Consider the following 12,420-nt stretch of genomic DNA (forward strand, 5'->3'; position numbering starts at 1 on the left):
CGTGGTCTAATCAGACAACATGTTGCTTCTAACATAGGAATTGCTAAAAGTAAAATTCGGGAAAAAGAACCCATTGTATGGGAAATACTTCAAGAAGTTATGCGGGGGCATCCTGTATTATTGAATAGAGCACCCACCCTGCACAGATTAGGCATACAGGCGTTCCAACCCTTTTTAGTGGAGGGACGCGCTATTTGTTTACATCCATTAGTTTGTAAGGGTTTCAATGCAGACTTTGATGGGGATCAAATGGCTGTTCATGTACCTTTATCTTTGGAAGCTCAAGCGGAGGCTCGTTTACTTATGTTTTCTCATATGAATCTCTTGTCTCCAGCTATTGGGGATCCTATTTCCGTACCAACTCAAGATATGCTTATCGGACTCTATTTATTAACGATCGGGAATCGTCGAGGTATTTGTGCAAATAGGTATAATCCATATAGATATAGTTGCGGAAACTACCAAAATAAAAAGGTTGACAATAAAAAAAATGACTATAGGTATACGGAAAAGAAAGAACCCTATTTTTCTAGTTCCTATGATGCACTTGGAGCTTATCAACAGAAACGAATTAGTTTAGATAGTCCTTTGTGGCTCCGATGGAGACTAGATCAACGTGTCATTGGCTCAAGAGAAGTTCCCATCGAAGTTCAATATGAATCTTTGGGTACTTATCATGAGATTTATGGGCACTATCTAATAGAAGGAAGTGTAACAAAGGAAATCCGTTGTATATACATTCGAACTACTCTTGGTCATATTTCTTTTTATCGGGAAATAGAAGAAGCCATACAGGGGTTTTGTCGAGCCTACTCATACGCTATCTAAACTAAGAAATCAGATTAGGCGATGTTCGTGCCCATGGGAATTCGGGTCTCCCCAATTTCACTGGTATCATAATTTCTGAATTTCTGCGTGAATCAAGATTGAGATTGAGGAAAGGAAGTTTTCGAATCACTAACTCAGGTCCATTGTCGAATCCTACTTAGCAGAATAAATATAAGAGGTACTGTACTTATGGCAGAACGGGCCGATCTGGTCTTTCACAATAAAGTGATAAATGGAACTGTTATGAAACGACTTATTAGCAGGTTAATAGATCATTTCGGAATGGCATATACATCACATATCTTGGATCAAGTAAAGACTTTGGGTTTCCAACAAGCCACTGCTACATCTATTTCATTAGGAATTGATGATCTTTTAACAATCCCTTCTAAGGGATGGTTAGTCCAAGACGCTGAACAACAAAGTTTTATTTTGGATAAACACCATCATTATGGGAATGTACACGCGGTAGAAAAATTACGTCAATCCATTGAGATATGGTATGCTACAAGTGAATATTTGAGACAAGAAATGAATCCTAATTTTCGGATGACTGATCCTTCTAATCCAGTATATCTAATGTCCTTTTCGGGAGCTAGGGGAAATGCATCTCAGATACACCAATTAGTAGGTATGAGAGGATTAATGTCGGATCCCCAAGGACAAATGATTGATTTACCCATTCAAAGCAATTTACGTGAAGGACTTTCTTTGACAGAATATATAATTTCCTGTTATGGAGCCCGCAAAGGAGTTGTAGATACTGCTGTACGAACATCAGATGCTGGATACCTCACACGTAGACTTGTTGAAGTAGTTCAACATATTATTGTACGTAGAACAGATTGTGGCACTATCCGAGGTATTTCCGTGAGTCCTCGAAATGGGATGACGGAAAAAATTTTTGTCCAAACACTAATTGGTCGTGTATTAGCGGACGATATATATATCGGTCTACGATGCCTTGCCACTCGAAATCAAGATATTGGGATTGGACTTGTCAATCGATTCATAACCTTTCGAGCACAACCAATATATATTCGAACCCCCTTTACTTGCAGGAGTACATCTTGGATCTGCCAATTATGTTATGGTCGGAGTCCTACTCATGGCGACCTGGTCGAATTGGGAGAAGCTGTAGGTATTATTGCGGGTCAATCAATTGGGGAACCAGGAACTCAACTAACATTAAGAACTTTTCATACCGGTGGAGTATTCACAGGCGGTACTGCCGAGCATGTACGAGCTCCTTCTAATGGAAAAATAAAATTCAATGAGGATTTGGTTCATCCCACACGTACCCGTCATGGGCATCCTGCTTTTCTATGTTCTATAGACTTGTATGTAACTATTGAGAGTCGGGATATTCTACATAATGTAAATATTCCACCAAAAAGTTTTATTTTAGTTCAAAATAATCAATATGTAGAATCAGAACAAGTGATTGCTGAGATTCGTGCTGGAACGTCCACTTTTCATTTTAAAGAGAAGGTACGAAAACATATTTATTCTGAATCAGAGGGAGAAATGCACTGGAGTACCGATGTCCACCATGCACCTGAATATACATATGGTAATGTTCATCTATTATCAAAAACGAGTCATTTATGGATATTAGCGGGAGGTCCGTGCAGATCCAGTATAGTGTCTTTTTCGCTCCACAAGGATCAAGATCAAATGAATGTTTATTCTTTTTCTGTCGAAGAAAGATATATCTCTGACCTATCAATGACTAATGGTCGAATAAGACATAAATTGTTGGATACTTCTGGTAAAAAAGATAAGAAAATTATTGACTATTCAATAAGACCTGATCAAACGATGTCTAATGGTCATTTGAATTTCATATATCCTTCTATTATCCAAGGGAATTCTTATTTCTTGGCGAAAAAGCGAAGAAATAGATTCATCATCCCATTACAATACAATCAAGAACGAGAGAAAGAACTAATACCCTGTTTTGGTATTTCGATCGAAATACCAAAACAGGGTATTTTACGTAGAAATAGTATTCTTGCTTATTTTGATGATCCACGATACAGAAGAAGCAATTCAGGAATTACTAAATATGGAACCGTAGAGGTCAATTCAATCATAAAAAAAGAGGATTTGATTGAGTATCGAGGACCAAAAGAATTTAGTCCGAAATACCAAACGAAAGTAGATCGGTTTTTTTTCATTCTCGAAGAAGTGCATATCTTACCCGGATCTTCGTTGATAATGGTCCGGAACAATAGTATCATTGGAGTAGATACACAACTCGCTTTAAATACAAGAAGTCGAGTAGGCGGATTAGTCCGAGTGGAGAGAAAAAAAAAAAATATTGAACTAAAAATATTTTCCGGAGATATTTATTTTCCTGGAGAGGCAGATAAGATATCCAGGCACAGCGGCATTTTGATACCACCGGAAACAGAAAAAAAAATTTCTAAGGAATCAAAAAAATGGAAAAATTGGATCTATGTCCAACGGATCACACCTACCAAGAAAAAGTATTTTGTTTTGGTTCGACCCGTAGTCACATATGAAATAGCTGATGGCATAAATTTAGCAACACTTTTTCCTCAAGATCTCCTGCGGGAAAAGGATAATGTCCAACTTAGAGTTGTCAATTATATCCTTCATGGAAATGGCAAGTCAATTCGAGGAATTTCTCACACAAGTATTCAATTAGTTCGGACTTGCTTAGTATTGAATTGGGATCAAGAGCAAAAAGGTTCTCCGGAAGAGGTTCACGCTTCCTTTGTTGAGGTAAGAACAAATGATCTGATTCGAGATTTCATAAGAATTGAGTTAGTCAAGTCCACTATTTCGTATACCGGAAAAAGATATGATAGGGCAAGTTCCGGATTGATTTCCGATAATGGATTAGATCGCACAAATATCAATCCTTTTTTTTACAAGGCCAGGATTCAATCACTTACCCAACATCAAGGTACTATTGGTACATTGTTAAATCGAAATAAGGAATGCCAATCTTTGATAATTTTGTCATCATCCAATTGTTTTCGAATTGGCCCATTCAATGGTTCAAAATATAACAATATGACAAAAGAATCGGATCCCATAATCCCAATTAAGGATTTGCTGGGTCCCTTAGGCACTATTGTACCTAAAATAGCAAATTTCTATTCATCTTACCATTTAATAACTTATAATCAGATCTTGTTAAAGAAATATTTGCTACTTGACAATTTTCAACAGACTTTCCAAGTACTTCAAGTACTTAAATACTGTTTAATAGATGAAAATAGGAGGATTTATAACCCCGATCCATGCAGTAACATCATTTTGAATCCATTCCATTTGAATTGGCACTTTCTCCATCACGATTATTGGGAAGAGACATCTAAAAAAATTCGTCTTGGACAATTTTTTTGTGAAAATGTATGTCTATTCAAATACGAACCACACGTAGAAAAATCTGGTCAGATCATAATTGTTCATGTTGACTCCTTAGTTATAAGATCGGCTAAGCCCTATTTGGCCACTCCAGGAGCTACTGTTCATGGCCATTATGGAGAAATCTTTTACGAAGGAGATACATTAGTTACATTTATATATGAAAAATCGAGATCTGGTGACATAACGCAAGGTCTTCCAAAAGTGGAACAAATCTTAGAAGTACGTTCTATTGATTCAATATCGATGAACCTCGAAAGGAGAGTTGAAGGTTGGAACGAAGGTATACCAAAAATTCTTGGAATCCCCTGGGGATTCTTGATTCAAGCGGAGCTAACCATAGTTCAAAGTCGTATCTCTTTGGTTAATAAAATCCAAAAGGTTTATCGATCCCAGGGGGTACAGATCCATAATAGACATATAGAGATTATTGTACGTCAAGTAACATCAAAAGTGTTGGTTTCAGAAGATGGAATGTCTAATGTTTTTTCACCTGGGGAATTAATCGGATTGTTGCGAGCGGAACGAGCGGGGCGCGCTTTGGACGAAGCGATCTCTTATCGGGCAATCCTATTGGGAATAACGAGGGCATCTTTGAATACTCAAAGTTTCATATCCGAAGCAAGTTTTCAAGAAACCGCTCGAGTTTTAGCAAAAGCTGCTCTACGAGGTCGTATTGATTGGTTGAAAGGCCTGAAAGAGAACGTTGTTCTGGGTGGGATTATACCCGTTGGTACCGGATTCAAAAAATTAGTGCACCGTTCAAGGCAAGACAAGAACATTTATTTGGAAATCAAAAGAAAGAATCTATTCGATTTGGAAATGAGAGATATTTTGTTACACCATAGAGAATTATTTTGTTCTTACGTCCCATTTCCATGAGACATCAGAACAATCGTTTACGCGATTTCATGATTCCTAAGAGCAGATTCTTTTACTTTAACTATCTTTTCACTTTTAACTATCTGTCTTTTAACTTAACTATCTGGTCCGAGTATTGATTTGGTAAAAAAAAAATAAGTAATTAAAAGACATTAATGGTTTGTACCGTGTATCAACGGTTAATTCCCGGTAGAAGGTTCCATCGGAACAATTATTTATTTCAAAGTACCTCGTCTCTTTGTTAAAAAAATAAAAAAGAAAAAACAAAAAGGAAGTGTGGGGAAAAATGACAAGAAGATATTGGAACATCAATTTGGAAGAGATGATGGAGGCCGGAGTTCATTTTGGTCATGGTACTAAGAAATGGAATCCTAGAATGGCCCCTTACATCTCTGCAAAGCGTAAAGGTATTCATATTACAAATCTCACTAGAACGGCTCGTTTTTTATCAGAAGCCTGTGATTTAGTTTTTGATGCAGCAAGTAGGGGAAAAAACTTCTTAATTGTTGGTACCAAAAATAAAGCAGCGGATTCAGTAGCATCAGCTGCAATAAGGGCCCGGTGTCATTATGTTAATAAAAAATGGCTCGGTGGTATGTTAACGAATTGGTCTACTACGGAAACGAGACTTCAAAAGTTCAGGGATTTAAGAGCAGAACAAAAGATGGGGAAACTCAACCGTCTTCCCAAAAGAGATGCCGCAATGTTGAAGAGAAAATTATCTGCCTTGCAAACATATCTCGGCGGTATCAAATATATGACGGGATTGCCTGATATTGTGATCATCGTTGATCAGCAAGAAGAATATATGGCTCTTCGAGAATGTGTAATTTTAGGGATTCCGACGATTTGTTTAATCGATACAAATTGTGACCCCGATCTCGCAGATATTTCGATCCCAGCCAATGATGACGCTATAGCTTCAATCCGATTGGTTCTTAACAAATTAGTATCCGCAATTTGTGAGGGCCGTTGTAGCTATATAAGAAATCGTTGATTATGATTAAGAATAATTAGTTAATTATTTGGGGATTTTATAGATTTATTGGATCGGTTACTATTCTTGAATTAAAAAAAAGAAAAAACAAAATGGAAATGTGGGCATATTGATAATATGTTATGATGTTATGTGATTTCTTGGTATCCTATGTAATTTCTTGATATCCTAAATATACGATTGATGAATACAATTAGTGATTCAAGTTGGTGAGTTGAGAAAGAGATGGTTGAATCAAAATAATTTATTTTTTGAAGTTCAATTTTTGTTAGAGGACCATATGAATGTTATACCATGTTCCATTAAAACACTCAAGGGGTTATACGATATATCGGGTGTAGAAGTAGGCCAACATTTCTATTGGCAAATAGGAGGTTTACAAGTCCATGCCCAAGTACTTATCACTTCTTGGGTAGTAATTGCTATCTTATTAGGTTCGGTGATCCTAGCTGTTCGGAATCCACAAACCATTCCGACCGGCGGTCAGAATTTCTTCGAATATGTCCTTGAATTTATTCGAGACTTGAGCAAAACCCAGATTGGAGAAGAATATGGTCCTTGGGTTCCCTTTATTGGAACTATGTTCCTATTTATTTTTGTTTCTAACTGGTCAGGTGCTCTTTTACCTTGGAAAATTATACAGTTACCTCATGGGGAGTTAGCTGCGCCCACGAATGATATAAATACTACTGTTGCTTTAGCTTTACTCACGTCAGTCGCATATTTTTATGCGGGTCTTAGCAAAAAAGGATTGGGTTATTTTGGGAAATACATTCAACCAACTCCAATACTTTTACCAATTAACATCCTAGAAGATTTCACAAAACCCTTATCTCTTAGTTTTCGACTTTTCGGGAATATATTGGCTGATGAATTAGTAGTTGTCGTTCTTGTTTCTTTAGTCCCTTCAGTAGTTCCTATACCTGTCATGTTTCTTGGATTATTTACAAGTGGTATTCAAGCTCTTATTTTTGCAACGTTAGCTGCGGCTTATATAGGTGAATCCATGGAGGGTCATCATTGACTAGCTTTCAAAATAGTCTTTTTATTATTATTTTTTATTATTATTATTAAGTAAGTTTATCCCAATTCATGCGTGGTTCAAGATAATCCAATTGGTTGGGGAACATAATAACGTATTACTATATGACTTAGAGTTTTAGGAGAAAAGATGGACGGTATTACAGAATTGTAAAAAAAAAAAGAAGGGTTGGGGAGGTTATACTAGATGTATGTAATGTCTATAAGCTCGGACCCCGTCTATGTTTCTAGGAATGATTCTAGAATCCGATTTAATCTAAAAAAAATGCGGGTGGTTTACGTTATGGAAGAAACAAATATATATGTCATATTAGAATGACATTAGATATTCATTAGTTATATAAGGCTATCCCTATCATCCTATATAACATCACTATATTACATAATTACATGCTATTACTTAATTACATGCTATTACTTAATTACATACTATTACTATTTTTATAATCATAACTTCTACTCTGTAATCATAATATAATCCTATACATAATATAAAATATAATCCTATACATAATATAATCCTATAATGATAATATAATATAATAATAATATTAATATAATAATAATATAATAAATATAATAATAAATAATAATAAATAAATAAATAAATATAAGTAAATAAATATAAGTAATAAAATAAGTATTAGTTAACATTAATAATTAGTTTAATAGTTAATATTAATATAAGTATTAATATTCATATGTAAAATATCTAAGTATCAATTAAGTATTAGTTAATATAATCATTTATAATTATATTATCGATAATTATTAGTATTAATTATTACTATATATTGATATTGGTACTACTACATACTTTTATATTACTACATATTGATATATTGATATTGATTTGTATTGGTATTAATTTGATTGATATTGATTGCAGCTCACACTGCATTTAGTCACACTCCATTTAGACGGATTTCAATATCAGTCCTTCTATTTTGTCTGTGATTGTGGATTGAATGAACAAAGAGATGAACTCAAGAATGGTGTAGTAAAGAACGAAGAATTAAATGAAAGAGTGGTTCGAAACAAAGAAATACAATAGTTAGAACTGTATGCATATGGATTTACAAAAACTCCATTATGGGTAAAAACGAGATAGTTGTGACGATTCAGTTCAGTAATTTAGTAATATTATCATTTCAATTCGGAGTTTTTAGTTACTTCGGACCGCTGGATCTTAATGATAAAATGAGTAATAATTCATTGGTTGATTGTATCATTAACCATTTCTTTTTTTTTGTGCGAGGAACTTACCATGAATCCACTGATTTCTGCCGCTTCCGTTATTGCTGCTGGATTGGCCGTGGGGCTTGCTTCTATTGGACCTGGAGTTGGTCAAGGTACTGCTGCAGGCCAAGCTGTAGAAGGTATTGCGAGACAACCAGAAGCAGAGGGTAAAATACGAGGTACTTTATTGCTTAGTCTAGCTTTTATGGAAGCTTTAACAATTTACGGACTGGTCGTGGCGTTAGCGCTTTTATTTGCGAATCCTTTTGTTTAATCCTAGAAATAAATAGAAAAAAGTACCTTACATACTTTTTTCTTATTTTATTAACTTTAACTTGGAATTGCCCTTTGCTTCTTCGAATTATATTTACACTTTACTTATAAATTACTTATTTGTTGAGACAATACGCCAGGAAGGGCTGATTTGAGGATGAGGAATTACCAGATTCGCTTGCTTTCTTCCTTTCTGTCCTTAGCTTAGTACAATAGAAAACTTTTTTACTTTCATTGTTCGAAGCGTTTCAACAAACGAAATAGTTATCAATTGATATGAGATCTAAGACCTAAGTAAAGTATCTTATTGGAAACTTCTTGAAAACTTAAAAAATAATAAATTTCAAACAAATGATTTAATCTATTGCCATTAAATAAAGTGGAAATGAAATTAATAAAAAGAAATCGATCAAAAAAAGGCGAGTGAAGTGATACAAAAAGAACTCTGTTCTTTGTTAGTCCTATCCATAAGAGAGGGGAGCATATGAAAAATGTAATCGATTCTTTCGTTTCCTTGGGTCACTGGCCATCCGCCGGGAGTTTCGGGTTTAATACCGATATTTTAGCAACAAATCCAATAAATCTAAGTGTAGTGCTTGGTGTATTGATTTATTTTGGAAAGGGAGTGTGTGCGAGTTGTGTATTTCAAGAATAGGTTGGATCCATCCAGCTGCACTTTATTTATGGTATTTATAGGAGAAATAGGAAAAAAGGTGCACGATCTCGACGAATTACTTCTGAATAAATTAAGAAATCATATGTAAGAACCATAGCATTTCGTGACTTATTGGTAAATCCACTTTGATTCTCTATCAACCAATAATGTGAGACCATTAACATGGTTAAAGCTAAATTGTTTAAAGTCCAGGTAAAACATGGTACTCTTTCTACCACTTCTACCACTACGTTAGTAACGAAATGGTTAAAAAAAAAATAGTTGGTAATTTATTTGATTTGATATAGAACACTCATATCGATAAAAGAATTTGAACCATTTACTAGAAAAATGAGCACTTTGCTTTTTTTATCTAATGCCGAAATGACGACCTATGTATAAAAAAAAGAGGAATTTTTGGACTTGAAGAAACAAATAAAAAATATAATAATTATTATTTTCATTTTTTTAAAATGAAAAATGAAATAGAATTCTAAAAATGAAAATGATAAATAAAATACAAAACAAATATAAATAAAATACAAATAAAGAAACAACTTTGCTGACAATTCTAGATTTTTGTCTGGTCTAGTCGGAAGAGTCCTCCTGATATTCTGGTCTTGTATCAGTTTTGACATCTTTGAATACAAACAGAAAAGAGAGGGTAGGCTCATTACATTAAAAAAGATATGGGAATACCCACACCATAAATAAAACATTAAAAAAGATATGGGAATACCCACACCATAAATAAAATAAATAATTGAGCGTGAGAGCCAAATGAATCGAAAGATTCATGTTTGGTTCGGGAAGAGATCATGGAAGTTTTGAAATTAATGATAAGATAATCTACTTTCATTAAATGATTTATTAGATAATCGAAAACAGAGGATTTTGAATACTATTCGAAATTCGGAAGAATTACGTAAAGGGGCCATTGAGCAGCTCGAAAGAGCCCGGGCTCGCTTACGTAAAGTGGAAATGGAAGCAGATGAGTATCGAATGAATGGATACTCTGAAATAGAACGAGAAAAACAAAATTTGATTAATGCCACTAGTAATAGTTTGGAACAATTAGAAAATTACAAAAATGAAACCCTTCAGTTTGAACAACAAAGAGCGATTAATCAGGTCCGACAACGAGTTTTCCAACAAGCCTTACAAGGAGCTCTAGGAACTCTGAATAGTTGCTTGAATAGCGAGTTACATTTCCGTACGATCCGTGCTAATATTGGCATTCTCGGGGCCATGCAAGAAATAACTGATTAGCCCTTCTTTTTTTAGTTATAGTTTAGGCATTATTTTTATCTTTTCCTTCCTAAAAAGAATAAAGAAACACTAATGGTAACCCTTCGAGCCGACGAAATTAGTAATATTATTCGTGAGCGTATTGAACAATATAGTAGAGAAATAAAGATTGTGAATACCGGTACCGTACTTCAAGTAGGCGACGGAATTGCTCGTGTTCATGGTCTTGATGAAGTAATGGCAGGTGAATTAGTAGAGTTTCAAGAGGGTACAATAGGCATTGCTCTGAATTTGGAATCAAATAATGTTGGCGTTGTATTAATGGGTGATGGTTTGATGATACAAGAGGGAAGTTCCGTAAAAGCAACAGGACGAATTGCTCAGATACCTGTGAGTGAGGGTTATTTGGGTCGTGTTATAAATGCTCTGGCTAAACCTATTGATGGGAGAGGTGAAATTTCAGCTTCTGAATCTCGGTTAATTGAATCTCCTGCCCCAGGTATTATTTCTAGACGTTCTGTATATGAGCCTCTTCAAACGGGGCTTATTGCCATTGATTCGATGATCCCTATAGGACGCGGTCAGCGAGAATTAATTATTGGGGACAGACAGACCGGCAAAACAGCCGTAGCCACAGATACGATTCTCAATCAAAAAGGTCAAAATGTAATATGTGTTTATGTAGCTATTGGTCAAAAAGCATCTTCTGTGGCTCAGGTAGTGACTACTTTCCGGGAAAAAGGGGGCGATGGAATATACTATTGTGGTAGGCCGAAACGGGCGGATTCATCCTGCTTACATTACAATACCTCGCTCCTTATACGGGAGGCGGCCTCTGGCTGAGTTTTTTATGTATCGTGGACAACATACTTTAAATAATTTATGATGATCTCTCCAAACAGGGCACAAGCTTATCGCCAAATGTCTCTTCTATTAAGAAGACCTCCCCGGGTCGTGAAGCTTATCCAGGAGATGTTTTTTATTTGCATTCACGACTTTTGGAAAGAGCCCGCTAAATCAAAATTCTAGTTTAGGTGAAGGAAGTATGACCGCTTTTACCGATAGTTGAGACTCAATCTGGGAGACGTTTCCAGCTTATATTCCTACTAATGTAAATTTCCATTACAGATGGACAAATATTCTTATCTTGCCCGATCTAATTCAATGCTGGAATCCGACCTGCTATTAATGTGGGTATTTCCGTTTCCAGAGTAGGATCCGCAGCTCAAATTAAAGCCATGAAACAAGTAGGCCGGCCAAATCAAAATTGGAACTAGCGCAATTCACAGAGTAGTAGAAGCCTTTGCACAATTCGCTTCTGATCTCGATAAAGCTACTCAGAATCAATTGGCAAAGAGGTCAACGATTACGCCGAGTTGCTTAAACAATCCCAATCAGGACCCTCTCGGCAGTGGAAGAACAAGATAGCTTACTATTTATACCGGAGCGAATGGATATCTTGATCCGCTAGAAAATTGGACAGGTAAAGAAATTTCTCAGTCAGTTACGTAGCTTACTTAAAAAAACAATAAACCTAAATTTCAAGAAATTATATCTTTCTACCAAGACATTTCACCGAGGAAGTAGAAATTTCTTTTGAAGGAAGCTATTCAAGAACAAAGATCGAAACTGTTTTTACTTCAGGAACAAACATTAAATTTCTTACTTTTTATTCTATTCTTGGTATAATTCTATTCTTAGTACAAGAGTAATCATTGAGAAATAGTTCTGATTCGAATGATTCAAAAAGGGTTTCTTAGTATAAGGCCATTTTAAAAAGTATAGCCATTTTAAAAATAAGATGGAAATAAATTGCGTCCAATAGGATTTGAACCTATACCAAAGGTTTAGAAGA

At 35.3% G+C, this 12,420-nt stretch overlaps 1 protein-coding gene and 1 pseudogene across 1 annotated transcript in view; both read left to right on the top strand.

Moving 5' to 3' along the window:
• The window catches only part of LOC135661071 (DNA-directed RNA polymerase subunit beta), an 18,490-nt gene extending 8,191 nt beyond the window's left edge, over nucleotides 1-10,299 (top strand). The window contains exon 1 of the mRNA XM_065176454.1: nucleotides 1-10,299. This exon is cut by the window's left edge and continues 8,191 nt beyond it. The gene's annotated coding sequence lies outside the window, so the exon portion shown is untranslated.
• Nucleotides 10,300-10,658: 359 nt separating this feature from the next.
• On the top strand, nucleotides 10,659-12,254 carry LOC135661069 (ATP synthase subunit alpha, chloroplastic-like; annotated as a pseudogene).
• The last annotated feature ends 166 nt before the right edge of the window (nucleotides 12,255-12,420 follow it).

The sequence above is a fragment of the Musa acuminata genome, unplaced genomic scaffold (genome assembly GCF_036884655.1).
Source record: "Musa acuminata AAA Group cultivar baxijiao unplaced genomic scaffold, Cavendish_Baxijiao_AAA HiC_scaffold_516, whole genome shotgun sequence".
NCBI lineage: Eukaryota > Viridiplantae > Streptophyta > Magnoliopsida > Zingiberales > Musaceae > Musa > Musa acuminata.